The sequence below is a fragment of the Euprymna scolopes genome, chromosome 12, assembly GCF_053919585.1.
Source record: "Euprymna scolopes isolate OS-2025 chromosome 12, ASM5391958v1, whole genome shotgun sequence".
NCBI lineage: Eukaryota > Metazoa > Mollusca > Cephalopoda > Sepiida > Sepiolidae > Euprymna > Euprymna scolopes.
In genome coordinates, this window is record NC_136493.1 from 546,930 (window position 1) to 561,447 (window position 14,518).

The 14,518-nt window shown below is 35.3% G+C and overlaps 1 long non-coding RNA gene across 1 annotated transcript; it reads right to left on the reverse strand.

Moving 5' to 3' along the window:
• Positions 1-206: 206 nt before the first annotated feature.
• On the reverse strand, positions 207-14,215 carry LOC145291140 (uncharacterized). Its single transcript, XR_013869335.1, has 2 exons — positions 14,123-14,215; positions 207-3,631 (listed from the first exon to the last, which is right to left on the reverse strand). It is a non-coding gene; the product is annotated as an uncharacterized LOC145291140 (long non-coding RNA).
• Positions 14,216-14,518: the final 303 nt, after the last annotated feature.

Consider the following 14,518-nt stretch of genomic DNA (forward strand, 5'->3'; position numbering starts at 1 on the left):
TTTATTTTAGCTTAATATTATTCAGCTATATCTTAGTGCAAAAGAAAATTGATTATAATTACGTCTATAAGATTATCAAATCGAATCTCCACAAAATTAAATCAAATAAATGGCAATAATATTTTTGTGTTTTGTTCTTTAAAATTTTGTAATTATTAAAATATACTTCCACCGACTGTATCGTAACAATTATTACTGGAAAGATATAGTTTAACGTTTCTCTTTATTTTATGAAAACAATAGAGTTGTGTTTACTTGTTATAAACCTGAATTTACTTTTAATATAAAAGAAATAACGAAACTGTTTAATGTAGTTGAAAAACTGCTGTATGCACTATGGTAAAAAGGACAGAGTCCATTTCTAATATTCATAACAAGTTTTTTTATTTGGCCATCTTCGTTAACTTTTAAATATGATGTGTAAAAAGAGAAGCAACTTAGTAGCAGGGAATATAATGCAGAGGTCTAGGATAAAGTTTCCAGAACCCTTTTTAAAATAGGACAGCATTTGTATGGATCAGTAAGATCATGGTCCAAGATTATGAAATAGAATCCATCAAATCTGTGAAAAGTGTATTTATCATATGTAACACTTGAAGTAACACAATTCTTTCCATTTTTCAAAAGATGATGTTTTTATCTCTCAGTTTTTTAAGTGTTGTTTGTTGTGATCTGGTCAAAATTGGGTAACATGTTTGTTTCTCTCATCTGTATCATAGAGAATCTGTTCTGCTTTAGATGTTTGAATTTCAGGTCGTATTTGTGGATACTTGGTGGCAGATGTAGTGGGTAATCAAGTTTGTATAGAGGAAACCTGTCAGTTTAGTGGTCATGTGTTATGTGATTATTGGTAGCTGGTTATTTGAGGTGGTAAGATGTTCTGCACAACCGTCTTCATGTTTACCTTGATGATGTTATTGAATCTTCGAGTAGGGAAAATTTGAGTTCAAGATAAATCCATTAAGTCTGTGTTGAGATGGGTTATTGTGGGCTGTTTGTTGCTGCTATGTGGTGGGTTATCCTTATTGAGTTTGTGGGCGTCTTTAATTATTTCAGTAAATAAGTCATCATAAATATTAAGCTCTAGATCATAAGATATTGACTAATGCTTATAATCACTTACTGTGAATTTCTTAGAGATGCATACCTCTTATTCCTCCTGCCAAATAAGCCTTTGTAGACACCAGTTTCTATGCATTACTCTGTACAGTGTCAACATTTTCCTCGTTTCTGTCTAGATTAGGTAGGTCATTTTGTAGTCAGTCAATAATACAATAGCTGTATTATCATGGACATGGCTAGTTGAGTAATGGCAGTTATTTTTTGTTTGGGAATTGTATTTTGCAATTTTTTTACATGGCATAGTCTCTGACACTTTTTTCTCTCGTCTTAGTATGTTGAATTGTATCGTTTCCTTTATGATAAGGTATTTTTATTGTTCCTGCATTTCTTGAACTTTAATGTTAGTGACTTCATCAAGCTGTGTGCTTTTTGTTTTGATCTTCGCAGCAATGAAAGAAATGCTTGCACATTTGTCCAAGTCAAAGTTCATTCCAATATCTTTAAAGAAAGTATGCACAACTTTCATCACGTGGACGTATGTCATCATTGGGGGCTGGTCTACAGCTTTAAGTCATTCATGATCAGTGGATGTTCGACTCTTGTTTGGGTTTTGTTGGCGGTCCTGGATCAGGTTTTAAGCATTTTTGCATTTATTCAGTACTTTACTTTGCAGATCTCTCCCATATGGATCTGCTTGTGACTAACTTCAACTTTATTTGTAAAATTAAACCGATATATTTTATAAGAATATGATTTCTCTCTGCATGTTTTCGCATTTTTCCATGCATTTTCTGAAAAAATAGGCGAGCAAGATTCTTCAGAAGAATTTTGTTGTTTTTTTCTTATTTTTATTTCAGTGTAAGTTCTTAGGTATCAAATGGTTGATATTCTGAAGATAACACTTGATTTCTATATGAGTAATAGATGACTAGAAAGTGCAACATTTTCTGTATGAACCGATGTATAGTTGTGTAGAGAGTGTCTTGTTTGGGCTTTGAATATTTAATTAGAATTTACTTGAAGGGTGATATACTTTCATATAAGGTCGTCTTGAAAAGTCCTTGAGCAAGGACAATAGAATATAGTGTTCTGTAATTCATACTTTCAAATATGTTCGCATATGCTGAAACAAAGATACATTCAATGTAAATGATAAACATATTTCGCAAGAATAATTTTTCTATCCTGTATGTGTTTGCATATGTTGCAATGTATCATCTTTGCATATAAAAGAACCACATACCTTGTGTGTGTGTGCAGTCAGCACCAACCCTATTCAGGGTTTAACCGGCTTCCTCCAAGGGAGGAAGTTTCATGGGAGTATGAAATTCACAAGCGGTCCCCAATAATATGCGGTCCTTTGCAATAATATGGTTTCCTTTCAGTACGTATTCGCATATGGTACAACAGATGGTGCTTCCCTAGAAACGAAGAGGCACATATTTTACAATATGGCTTCTCTCACTGGAGAGAACTTGAATGCTTCTCTTCTGTATGTGTCTGCATATGAGTGAACATATGATCTTTGCGTGAAAAATAACACCCACATATTCCACAAGAATATGGTTTTTCCTTAGAATGTGTTTTTATATGTCGCAACAAATGGTGTTGTTGTCTAAATGAGGAACTACAAAAATCACAAGAATATGGTTTCTCTCCTGTATGTGTTTGCATATGTTGCAACATCGTCTGTTTCAATGTAAAAGAGGCATTACATACTTTACAATTATATGGTTTTTCTCCAGTATGTATTCGCATATGCTTCAGCATATTAGATTTTTCTGAAAATGCTGAACTGCATATTTCACAACTAAAAGGTTTCTCTCCACTATGAGTTCGCATATGCCTCACCATATCAGATTTTCTTGAAGACAAACAGTTGCATATTTCACAAGAATATTGATTATCTACAAAATGTGTTCGCATGTGTCTAACCATATTAGATTTCTGTGTGAAAGAAGAGCCACATACTTCACAAGAATACCGTCTCTCTCCAGAATCGGCTTTTAATTTCAGTTTAGAAGTCAAAGTACTTGAGGATTTTTTACTCTTTGTTTTTCTGTATTTTTCCATATTCAGGAAACAAACACAGAGAACAACTTCTCAAAATTTGGTTCAAATGTAGGCTATTTAAAAGTATCTTAATCGATTATTCATCAAAACAGAGCTTTGCAAAGCCATATTAAAATATAATTTCAGTTTTCATTAATAGCAGAAAACTTGTTTGGATTTTTAAACTATTGTGGATGTCTGAAATTTTTTATTACTTTTCTCCTCAATTTTCAGTTATTTTTCTCCTGAATAAGACTGGGGGAACGAAATACATGAACAATTTACAATAAAATGTTTTCTCAATATATTATCACAATATGAAAGTTGATGAAAAGAATATTCATACATTTCACAAAAAAGTATTTCTCTTCTTGCAAGCTTCAAACTTTATGCGATTTACATCAATACATTTTTTAAATTTGTTTCTGAAAATATTTTCATATTCAAGTTGTCAAAGAAGATCTATTCAAATTCAATAATGCATTTGTTTATGCTTTTGTTTTGATTGGTGGAGATTCTGCAAATATAAAAAATAATGATACATTTCATAAAATGTTTTATAAATGTTCCTAGTACAAAAATATATTTTTCAATATCCATCTGATGTTGAAAGTTATTTTTGAAGAGATTAAATGAGATCTGCTGTAATGTTGTAGGTAAACATAAAAAAATTCAACACTTTATTTATACTATTTTTAATATCCTCCAAATCGTTTTTCCTGAATATTGGAATATTAGGACATTTGATATACAGAACAATTACTACAATGAATTTTCTTTTTCAAAAGATAGTAGGCTACAAATCACCAAACATTTCATTAGTGAGAAACAAAATACCATAATGATTTTAGTGTTTTATAATTTCCATCTTTTTATAATTTAAGAAAGAAAAAATTAGATAATATTAAATACCACACAAATACTTTATCAATTATCCTAAAAAAGTTAAAATCATCTTTCATTATTTTAGCCTAGTCACGTGCATTAAAACGTGGTTTACATAATTGATTGTATATTTAACTTGGTAGAATCAACACATTTTAATTTGAATGCATTTTAAATTGTATTAAACTCGGTTAAAAAAAAAAAAAAATACTAATTTATTTAGAGGATATGAAAACTTTATTTCAAAATCATTTCCACCGTGTTAGAAATCTAGACTTATTGCATGTCCAATTATTGCATATATTTAAAAAAAAAAAATGTATATAAATAATTAGATTTATTGAGTTAAACCTGAAACTCTACCATTCGTTAATTTATTGATGGTTTTTCTTCACGGCGGTTTAACTTATTTCAACAAATCCTTACGGTGAATATGATTTAAATTCTTTTCGAAAGCTGTAGTAACTGCACATTTCCTTTTCAGTTTTTCCGCTTTTCACCTTGTACGTTATATATGCTATTATTTTACGTTATATATGCTATTATTTTATTTCCATCATATTTGTTTGGAACGCGTATTTCAATTGTTAACATTAATATCTCTGAAAACGATACACAAGCGAGGAAGCATCGTCGCGCCGCCAATTGGAAAACTTTTCACCAAGTGACCCCCCCTCCCCCTAAAGTAGCCTACCCAGTCCTCTACTGAATTAGATAGCATCTTGGTACCACAAATGCCATTTGACCTTTCGGGGCCAAGAGAAACGACCACCCTGGTCTTTAGTCTCGAGTGTCCAAGAAAAGAAAACCAAAGATAAGTAAAATCTTTAACTGTTTAGCATGAAATTTAAAGCAAATATTCTTTACATTTCCAGGCATATTGTAACCGATAATTTTCTCCATTTAAATAGACCATTTCGCAGTTTACAAAACCCATCTCACTTAAATAATAAGTCAATGCTATAGTAAAGATAAACTCGGTTAAAAAAAAAAAATGCTAATTTATTTAGAGGATATGAAAACTTTATTTAAGTACGTTACTTAATATAAATCAGCCATCGCAAGGCGATTTTTTTTTTTTAATTTACTCAATTAAAATAACGCTAATAAGATATCAGTGACCCCCCCCTTACTTGTACACTGCCATTTCCTTTCCGGACACCTATGCTCTTGATCCATCATTTCATCAAAATACGAAAAATTAGATAAGCTGTTTTACATTTCCTCTTTTGACAAAATTGCCAATCGAAATGCAGACGGGGTTTCCTTTACAATAGAGGATAGAACTGAAGCAGTATACTTATATGTACAATACGTGCGTACTAACTAAACCACCTTTGTTAACTATATATAATCGCCTGTACTGAATCCTCATCAGCTCACAACCTCCTGTATCCTCAGACTCTTAATGTATCAGACCTTATATCACCAAGACATCCTTCTGAATAGATACAAGAATTCTTCTGAGCAGCATAACATCCAGTGATCATATATCTGATCCTCATGAAATTGCTTATATCACTCTGAATATTACCTTAAATTTCCTTTCTATCCCTAAGCTAAGTAGAACACCTCATAATACTCTATTCAACTACTTTTAAAATTAGATACACCCAGTTGCAATATTAGAAGTGCTTCGTCCCTGACCTAGACTACGGACTTGTACAAGAAACCATGAAACTATTGCACCTAAAATTCCTCTCAAAACTGAAAAATACTGCTAGTTGTATACTAAGTACCCCCTATAGATACTTTACCTCCAAGATGACTGCATCGTCTGTTTTGCATGACAAACCTTTTTATTTTTTACTTAAATTCTCTTTCTCCTGATCACTAACAAATCAAACTGCTCTATTTCTCAAGTTGCCACTAAACCTAATCCGTTTCACGTAACTTAGAGAGGTCCTTGCTCTCCGCCCTTGACCCTAACAGACTCGAAAATCGATACCCATTAACAACCAAAATTTCCTAGGTATGCCCCTGATTAAAACTCCTAACCCATAACCAAGCTTCTAAGTAAATACTTACTAGCCATAGTCCTATACATTGACTTAAAGTAATCTATAATGAACAGCAACCATTAATATCTCTTTATTAAGAGATAGTATTGCAATAATCATTACACAAACTAAACCGGTACTCATTGAAATAAAAACTTCCGGATATTAAGAGAAAGGCGAAGTCATTCTCCTCCGTTGTAGTCTAAAGGCAACTTACTCAAAGTGTCCAAAATTCCATGCATTCGTATACATTACTACTTATCCATCCATCTATATTTAACTATATTTACAACATATGCAATAACCTATATCTATCAGGTATAACTGTACTCCATATCAAATGTTCTCTTGTACCTATACTGAGCATATCTTATATTTCAGTCTTACTAAATATTCGGTTTGGGCACCAAATCAGAATTTCTAATAAGTAAATCATACCTTAACACTTTATCCCTCTCCTAAACCTACTAAACCATATCTAATCATCCATCCCTAAACTTACAAAACTATATCTAACCATACATTAACTCGTCTCTCTCAATCCAATACTGTAGCAAATTTAGCTGCTTTCACAGCACGAATTTTTACCTATACCCTCTCCCAGTAACAATGGAAATGGAAGCATAGTAATGCCTTTTTTAACCAGGTTACCTACTAAAACCAGCCCATATATCTATTTACCAAATTACACATGACTCAAAACTTACTGTTTTTACCCGTACTATATTTGCACTCGCATCTCATGCCCTGCTATCATCTAAAATATAGCTTGGGCACAACTCGTAGTTCAATTCTTAACACCTACTCACACTCTAATATTATACTAGACCCAAGCTCACATGAATAAAAAAAAAATAAATAAATAAATAAATAAAAATAAAAGGAAAAAATAAAATATATATATATATATACAAAAGAGAAAGCCTCAAACCACATTATCTCCTCCTAACAAGCCTCCTTACAATCATAGTTGCTTACACTGCATGAGCTCTACTCAACCTCTTTATCCAGTAACAATGAAATAACAATGTCCCTAATCCACTTTGAGGAGTGTAACTATTTTAGCAGATATAACCTCTACAAACTAACCCAATAACATTAACTAACCACGCGGGGTCGCAGAAATACCTGGATTAGAACCCAGGCGCGGAGCAAACCCTCTCAGTGGTGACGGACCCAGTAGATCTTTCCAGATCATCCGTCTAAGAGAAGGAAAACTCTGAAACCAAACCAAAGAGGAGGGAGGCCTCTTCAGTCTTGGATGACAACCTTCCTAGAGCTGGTGACTCAATCAAATTACCGGTTTGCAAACCTAAAATGCTTAAGGAGTAGATAGGTTCTGCCTATCGCCCGGCTTCCATACTCCTTCTTTGCCTATTAGTCAGGCGCAGAGATACTATCACAGTGATTCGACAGAAACACCCAGTGGTAGATCTTGTTTCTTGTCTAGGGCAATGAACGCCGTTTCCCCACTCCCGACACACCCCACCCCTAAAGCTGGGAACTTGAGAATGCTTGAGTACCACATATGCCTGAGCAATTAGATTGGGTTGACCTTCCTCCGAAGGGTTGAGGGTACCGGATTGACAGTTACTGGCTGCTGTTTCCGACTGGTAGTACAGGAGCCCTAACTCTTTGGTAGCGCTTAGAGCGGCTGCTCCATCAACAGTTGAATAATATCGGGATGTTTGCAGTGCCATGGCACGCATGGAAAGGGACCCTGCACTCATCCCCGGTGGGCTTTCCTGAGGCCACAGTCCTAGTTGATGGAGGGTCAGCTGATGGTCTACTTGTGATGCATGTGTGATATTCTGCATAACCTCCTGTTCGGCTTCCCCTAACCCAACTGAAACTCGTTAAAAAAACATGATGACAGTACAATCTAAAAATAAGCTTAAACCAGGCTTAGGGTCAAACAAATCCAACTTGCCTCCTCCCTTGAGGCTTGCATTCACAAATATCCGTGGGCTTAGAACTAATTTAGCTGATGTTGAAGCATTTCTCCTAACAAATACCCCGGATATCTTAGCACTAAGTGAGACTAACCTACACTCCTCCATCCCCTCTAACTACTTTAACATGCCTGGATATCTCCCACTCTGCCGTAAGGACTCTGACAGACATATGCACGGACTTGGAGTTTACATTTGTAATACCCTTCCCTTGACTAGAGAAACAAACCTAGAAACGGATGATCAAGCCTTTATGTGCTTTAGACTAATCATGCAACACAACATTAGCTACTTTTACTTTCTCTACCGCTCTCCCTCGACCCAAGACTGCACCATAATAAACAAAGTATCTGACAGCATAGACACAGCACTCTCCTTCGACACTAGCGCCCAAGTACATGTATTTGGCGACTTTAATGTCCATCACAAAAACTGGCTTGGATTCTCTACTTACACAGATGCAGCAGGCAGCGCAACTCATAGCTTCTCTGTATCTCACTCCCTATCGCAAATTGTTACTTTTCCAACCCGCTTCCCTGATCAGGAAGAACAACACGCATCACTATTAGATCTGTTTTTGACCACAGTTCCTGATGATTGTGTAACGAAAGCCGACAGCCCACTTGGGAACGCCGATAATGCGGTGATAATGGTTGAAATCGCCCTAAACTCTAGAGCCAAAACTGAAGAGCCAGTGCTCAAAACAACGACATATTATAAAAAGGCTGACTGGGAAGCTATCAGAGATCTTATCAGAGACGCCCCATGGGGAAATATTTTTTCTCTTCCTGCTGAACAGTGTGCAACCGAGACCACTGAATGGTTCAAAACTGCAATCGAAGCGCATGTTCCCATGCGGAAATTCTATAGCAAGCCCCACTCTCCCCAATGGTTTACTTCGACTTGCGCAACTGCCATTGCTCAAAGGCAGCATGCATTCCGCAGGTTTAATCGACATAAGTCCAGTTCAAACAGACAGAAGTACATAGAAGCTAGAAGTAACGTTAAGAAAGAAATAGCGACAGCTAAGAGGGAATTTACGGAAACCACGAAAAAACGCATCGAAGCACAAAAACTAGGAACTCGTGACTTCTGGAAAATCTACAACAGTGTAGTAAATAATGGGCAATCAACAATTCCCCCATTAACCAACAATCACGAGGTTCTTTGCTCAGCAACCGAGAAGGCTAACATGCTTGCCAGTCGGTTTGCCTCAAACTCCACACTGGACCCTCTAAACCAACCCCTACCTCAATTTCCTATGCGGACAGACGCCACGCTAGACGACCTGAAAATCACCCCTGCTCAGGTGCATGCTATCATAAAAAACCTTGACACTTCAAAAGCATGTGGACCCGACCTCATCCCAGCTGTGCTATTAAAAAAGTGCTCAGCCGAAGTAGCTCCAGTTCTCTCCAAACTCTACAACAAATGCCTTAATGAATCTTGCTTTCCGAGCTGTTGGAAAACTGCTTCTGTAGTACCAGTATTCAAGAATTCTGGCGAAAGAACTGACCCATTAAATTATCGCCCTATTAGCCTCCTCCCACTTTTTGCCAAAATATTTGAGACCTTAATTAACCATGCTCTTCTTCTGACTGACCGTCAATATGGATTTAGACAAGCCCGTTCCACGGCAGACATCCTCACTGTAATCTCTGAACGCATATACCATTCACTGGACAAAGCGGGAGAGGGACGAGCGGTAGCTCTAGATATATCTAAGGCTTTTGACAGGGTATGGCATGAGGGTCTCCTCAGGAAGATTAGATCTTACAGTATCACTGGTAGAATACTTAACGTAATTAAATCCTTCTTAGATAAGAGAAAAATCCAGGTTGTCCTCGACGGTCGTACATCTAAACAATATGATATAAATGCGGGAGTGCCCCAAGGATCTATCCTGGGACCTCTGCTGTTCCTGATATTCATAAACGACCTCCCCGACAAGATTGCCTCTGAGATGGGGATATATGCTGATGACACCACACTCTATAGCAGGCACGACAGGAAAACAAACGAACATATATCTAAAGTAATGGCAGAAACACTAGAGGATGACCTCCAATCAGTAGTGGAATGGGGACAAAAATGGATGGTAACGTTCAATGCCACCAAGACAAAACTGGTTTCATTCAATAATTACAAGAAACCTTCTCTACCACCTATAGCAATGGCCAACGACTCTTTATCTGAGAGTACGTCTCTCAAGCTCCTTGGCCTAACGTTCACTGGAAACATGAGTTGGAACAGTTACATCGAGGGCATTGCCAGGGCCGCTGCAAGGAAGGTGGGCTCTCTCTACCGTGCTAGAAAACTTTTAACACCCGAAAGTATCCTGTACCTCTATAAGGCCACTATTCGCCCATGTATGGAGTATTGCTGTCATATTTGGGCCGGTGCCTCAGCTACTTGTCTCTCGCTCCTTGACAGGGTTCAAAAGAGAGTCGCAAATCTGATAGGCCCTAAACTGGCATCAAAACTTCAGCCTCTGTCCCATCGTCGAAACGTTGCATCCCTCTGCCTGTTCTACAAGTATTATAATGGTGAATGCTCTGAAGAACTGCAAGCACTTGTGCCCCCACGACGTGAACACCCTCGACAGACCCGACAAGCTGCAAAATCCCACCCCCACACTGTAGAGATCCCTAGATGTAAAAGATCCTTCTACTCCAGTAGTTTCTTCCCCAGAACTGCTAGACTTTGGAATTCCATTCCGGGTCACTGCTTCCCCAACTGTACTGACATGCATAAGTTCAAGTGCAACGTGAACCAACATCTCGCTGCCCTAATCCCTACATAGTACCCCAGTAGATGTTTCCCCTGATAGTAGCCCCCTACACCAAAGTGGCAATGTGCCTTGTTTGGGGTGAAAATGTAATTAAAAAAAAAATTTAAAAAAAAAAAAATTTTAAGTCAAAACAATTACTTTGTAAAAGATTTTCATGTAAAGAAGTATGATAATATAATGAAATTCATTTTTTTTTAATTTCCAATCCAATAATTTCTTTCTTTAGGTATTTTCGTTTGAAGAAATATTTAGTTTTACAAGACTACGTTTTGAATTCCTAAAGTCACAAAGTTCAACCATACACTGCAGATGGAATAATATAACATTCGTCCAGTTAATGACCATTTAACATGGTCTTGAAACACTCCAGAAATTGCTATCGAATTGAGAACTCTCGATGACTGAATGCAATGACTATACTTGATCGTTACACAGTTTTACATATAAAGCATTTTGCTTTATGTCTGCCTTGTTGGAAGACTTTTTCCCAACTCGACACAGTTAAGGGTTACTGTTAAATCCTAGTGAATCCAGTTGATATACCCAAAACTGTGATAAAACCTCCATATCAACTTTCAATTGCTTACAAGTCTTCCGGTTTATAAAATTCAGCTTCATGGATGAAGTAATGCTAAATTTTCATAATGTCAATAACTGTATAGATGACAATCTTGTGGCATGTGCCTCACCTGAAAAATATTTCAGTCATCTCTGCCCAACACCTTTCAGCAATAGCAGGTTAGAATTAGCTTTGGTAAATTCATTGTCAGTGCTTCACTTGTTTTCCTAGGCCATGTTATTAGCCCTGAAAAATATCTACTTTACCTGAAAAATTGAAATCAAATGAGATGTTCATTGTTCTAATTAGAAATTTAAAATTGAGATAACTTTAATAGTTGAGATCACATTTTTAAGATAATTTTATTGTTTCGTATATATGCAATTGCAACTGGGAAAAGAATGTTTATAATTGTTTTAATAGATAATTTCAGGTTAAGTTTTCATTAATGAATACAATACATCAGTAAAACAGTATAAACGGTTTTATACATCCAATTTGTTAATAAATTTGCGTAATTAACATACATGTTAAAATAAGCTTGGCCTTATAATAAAACGTGATTACTTGTTTTAAAAGTTAAAGTCACTTGAAGTATTATTTAGATTAATTAGACAATTGTTATCATCTTGAATGTTATGTGCACAATGGTTTAACTGATGTAATCTCCACCATTCTTGAGGTGTATAAGTCGCCATGTTAACTCTACACTTACAAGGTTTCATATTTTTGGTTCTAGTATAAAAGAAATTTACAAAAAAGATTATAAAGTCAATAAAGTTATCAAGCAAAACACCAGAGGGTATTATTTCCAATTTATTTATGACTAAAATTTTAATTAGATCCATTAACTAATTGTAAGTTTTTAAAAATCTAAATTTACAAAAGATTGCCAGTGAGACATAATGTTAAATCATGTGTTATCTATGTTTTAATTTGTAACAAGATGCAGTTTTTAAATTTTCATATAGATATTTTTGGATATATTATCTAGTGACTGATATGAGATAAGAGGAAAGTAGAAACAAAAAACTAGAAAAAATAAAAAATAAATAAAAAGGAAGAGGGATCTATGGATTAAATTAAAAGTTTATTTAAGTTAACATGCGAAAACAAGACACAGTTAAGGGGACATAACTCTTTACAGGTTATCTGGAATTATCTCCCTTGAGTATTAATGTATATTCACTAAAAAGAAGATTGAGAAAATTTCTAAGTATGAAAAAATTTCTGTGTTACTGTTCTTAAATTCAACCAAATTACAAATGTATATGTATTCACAGCAAATTATAATAAAGGTCCGCCCATGGTGTAAATTTTATACATTAAGTAATATTTCCCTTATTCTTATATCAGTTAAGTATGATTAGCGTGAGGTATTTATTTGAGGAAGGGATAATAGAGAGTCATCATCTACCGATTTACCTTACTTCAAATGTAGATTACTTTTTTAAAAAGTAAATCTGCACATCGGGTTCATAAATTATCTGACCTTATTTTTTACATTTACAGTTAAAGAGTGGGGGGAAATTATTGATAGTGTTTTCTGCTAGACGTGGGTTACTTGTGAAAGTTTGATGAGGAGAGACCATAGATTGGGGCTCAGTCGAGCACTTGCCATGAAAATAACAATAAAACAGAGATAAGCTCGCAACATCTCTTCTGTGAAAAAGAAGTTGCAGGGAAGAGGAAAGGACATCCTCTACGAAGCTACAAAGTCTATTTTGAACTCTATCAAAGCAGGATAAGTCCTTTCTAGAAGCTCTTGCCCAGATGTGGCAACAGTACTCCATTCTTGGACGTACCTGGCTCTTATATAGATAGAGAATTGCATCAGCAGTGAGATATCTACTGGATCGATTGAAGGATCTCACCATTTTTCCAGCGGTCTTGGCAACGGATTTAATGTATGTGTTCCATTTCAGATCAGGAGTAAAGGTCAAGCTCAGAAACTTGTCAAAACATGACGAGAGCCATTCATGTCAATTGATGACAGATGGGGATCAGAGCGTTGATGATGTAAAGATAAAAAAATGATTTTAGATGCATTAAAAGTAACAAGCCACCTCTTTTCCCATTGTACCACATGTTCAAGATCCATAGATAGTACTGTTATCAGCATAAATGTCTACAAATGATGTAAGGATGTGATTTGGAAGATCGTTAATGTAGATCAAGAAGAGAGTTAGGCTCAGAATGGACCCCTGATGGACCTGCATAAAACTATCAAAAGCTTCTTTTCTTTCTTTTTGATAAAACACATTAGTTCAAAGACATAAATAAAGGGGATGAAAAGCGCCATTTTTATTAAAAAAAAGTTTTATGAAACTCAATGGACAACAGTAAAACATGCAATGGTGGCGGTTTTTTGGGGTTTTTTTCTAATTAAAAAAAAATATCACAGTAACATTCATTGGGTGGATTTCTATCAGTATTTGTTTTATGTTTAAGTCATTATCTAAACTTCAAATATTTAGATGTTGTTTTTGTTTTGTTTTGTTTTTCAGCTAACGCCCGGTCGCCCGACACCGACACTATTTGTTTTTCAAATCGAATAAACGTTGTAAAGCGAATAAAACCACTTAAAACTTTTTCAGATAGGTAGAAGAGTAACTTATCTTATCTTTGATAACATTTATTTGTTATATTTTTTTTTTTTTTTACCATTTTGTACAATGTGTATTGTAAAACAAATCAGTTTTTTGTTTGCATGTAAAATTGGAACGTTCGCTAATTTGGGACACAAATATCTAAAATAAAAGGTGCGCCTCTGTTATAAAAAGAGAACGGCAAAAAGAAAGTAAATTCAATTAATACTTACTTTTTGTTTGTCAATTTGTTTTCAGAAAGAAACGATTATAAGATTAGAAAATATGACTAAGTTGATGGGTGGAAAGTTTTCATTCAAGATGGCGACCGAAAAGCTGGTTCGCAGAAAATGAAAATTAAATAAACCATTTTGAAACAGGACCAATCTCTGAATAATACGGGTAAAAAAAAATATATATATTATTTATTGCAATATTGTAATCTTTTAATCGAGAAAACAAGAGACGACAGGCAACACCTTCCTTGATTTAATACCGGTGTGTTTATTCACCTCCTCTTCAGGAGATTATGCACAATATCAGGTTTTAGCGGAATGAAAGTGTTTCTGCGGAAGTAATGCTGTCGATAGGAAAACAAATAGGTATCGGAGAAGAAACTGTGCTACACA